The following is a 2,875-nucleotide window of genomic DNA, read 5'->3' on the forward strand; positions in this document are numbered from 1 at the left end:
AGGAAAGCTGTTTCCTCCATAGCCGGGAGAAACAAAAGACACAGAGTACACAATTCCCACCCCTGACTTTTAAAAAAATCCAGTTCTCTGATTGGTCCTCTGATCAGGTGTTTGGTTCCCTTTGTTCACCCTTTACAGGTAAAAGAAAATTAACCCTTACCTATCTACTTATGACAAAGCTCCAGTAGGGAACACAACTGATTTGAGCAGCCTTTGCTATATTCTAATTTGTGAGCACTTACATCTTCTCCAATTGATTCCAATACTTTCTTTAACAGAAATTCTACTTGTTCCAGGTTTGAAACAAAGAAAAGACAGAACATATATGTATGTGTATACACAGAATAAATATAACAAAATAATCCAACATATTGTGATCCATAGAAATTCACTGACAAATATGCAAAATTAAAGCTGGGCAAAAGAACTTTGCACAAAATAAATTTTGATAAAAAGAAGAAGAATTCCAGACTTTTATCAAAAACAAAGCATTTCAGAAAAAAAGTTAACATCAACATTTTCTTTTTCACAAAATTTTCCACACAATTGTAATGACATATTGATATTTCATCAAAATAATTTTTGAAATCATAATCTATTTTTTCATCTACCAAATTACACTAAACTACACACAACATACACAAAATTATTCTATAGTTTAAAGCATAAGTTTCATAGTGTGAGCTAAATTGCCAGGCTCTATAGGTATGGTCTGTAACAGATTATCACTCTTTTTGGATTGGGCAAAGAAGAAGACATATAATACACATTCACCAGTGGGTTTCACACGTAAAAAGTATTTATTTCAATGGAAGTTTGATGGACAAGCACTGCTGGAGATGATTTTTGGCATGTATATATAGGACATCACTACACCAATGATGCATTGAATACTTGCTTTGCTGCATCTCAGTTGAATAAATTTGTTTAGAAACTTTCTTAGTCATAATTCATAATCTATTTGCATGTTTGATTATGGGATAATTCTGGTTTTGGATAATCTCATTGGCTTTCCTGTTTCTTTACATGTGTGCCAAAAATACCAGGACTAATAAACACCAGGCCTAAAGTTTTAAAACTCCAAATATCCTTATTGGAAATCAGTTTTATTTAATTAATTCATCCCACAGAACAAGAAATTCCCACAAGGAAATGAAAGGATTGGCTGTATGGAAATTAAATTGATTCCATTTCTATTCAAGTCATAGTAAATACAGAGTCTGCACTATCATTTAATTCTTGTCACACATCATCTTTCTCCATGGCCCTGTCATGGTCCAAAAATGCACACAGACAAACATATTGGAACACACCTAGAATAAATATCTGACTGCACACATTTCTCAGACATTGCTTAGTGCAGGAGAGAAGAGAGAGACAGCAGATGGCCATGGCTCTGTTAAAATCAAAGAACCCACCCTTATTTGTCTTTTGGAGCCAAGGCATTTGTGGGGTACTTACAGCTCTGCCAACTGGGAAACTTTTGGGGGCATCCATTGGCATGAGTCTATTTTGAACAAACATTCCCCTTCTCCTTCTCCCTGGAGCATGATCTGCAGGGGAAAGAGGATCACATGATGCTCACATCTCAGTAGTAGTCAGAGTCTCTCAGTGAGCACTTAGTGAACCCTTACTTCATATAGTGATAGAAATTGTCTGCATTTCCCCAAAGCAGGTGGGCAGCATCTGTGCTCCTCTGCTCGCTGCTATCCTGTGGGGATCTGCCATCTTGAGTTATTATGTAATTATGTATTAGCCACACAAGCAACTGTATGCTGTTGTCGATACCGGCAATCCCCTTTAGTGACAAACCAGAATGGTGGCTATCCAATAGCATAACTTAAATAAATTTTTGCTTTAAGATCTGTGGTGATTCGTTGTGGTCCTGGTACCTTTGGGTAAGAAATGGAAGCTTTTGAGACAGAATATAAAAACATATGTATTTTGGTAGTAGTTGGAGATAGAACCCAGGAATGAAGCATGGCTCGATGTAACTTGAAAATGAGGATCTATTCACTGTGCTAGCTTGATTTAGTTTTAGTGTTGTTTTGTTTTTGTGTGGTTTCTACTTTCCCCATTTAAAGTCCATGTAATTAATTTAAAAACCAGGAATAGCTTATCTCAGCATAGAAACATAACAGTTTTTAAAATGATTTTTGCCAACTAAACTCATATTTATTTCATGCTGGCATCCCACCCACTGAAACTACTTCTATATTTGGGTAGGAGAATTGTAGTTTTTACTATGATCTGGGAACTGCAAGGTGGATTTTAGCACTCAGCAGAGATAACAGTTATTTTGGACCTCTAACTTTCCTCATGTTTTTCAGTTAGAAAAGCAAAACTTTGTTGAAGCCAGGTGTCCACCTCCATGACAATAGTAGGAAAATCTATTCTTTTCTCAATTCCATTTAGGGTTGCCAACCCTCCAGGATTGCCAGGGAGTCTCCAGGAATTAAAGATTAATCTTTAATTTGAGATTATGTTATGTGATGAAACCTTCAGAAATATGTCCGACCATAATTGGCAACTCTTGTCCCATGTAGGACATTGAGCCTCATTAGATACTCAGAATATTAAAACTACACAAAACTAAGTGATTGGGCAACAAAATGGCAAATGAAATTTAATGTGGATAAATGTAAAGTAATGCACATTGGAAAAAATAACCCCAACTATACATACAACATGATGGGGGCAAATTTAGCTACAATGAGTCAGGAAAAGATCTTGGAGTCATCGTGGATAGTTCTCTGAAGATGTCCATGCAGTGTGCAGAGGTGGTCAAAAAAGCAAACAGGATGTTAGGAATCATTAAAAAGGGGATAGAGAATAAGACTAAGAATATATTATTGCCGTTATATAAATCCATGGT

This window comes from Chelonoidis abingdonii, chromosome 2 (assembly GCF_003597395.2).
Source record: "Chelonoidis abingdonii isolate Lonesome George chromosome 2, CheloAbing_2.0, whole genome shotgun sequence".
In the NCBI taxonomy this organism is placed as follows: domain Eukaryota; kingdom Metazoa; phylum Chordata; order Testudines; family Testudinidae; genus Chelonoidis; species Chelonoidis abingdonii.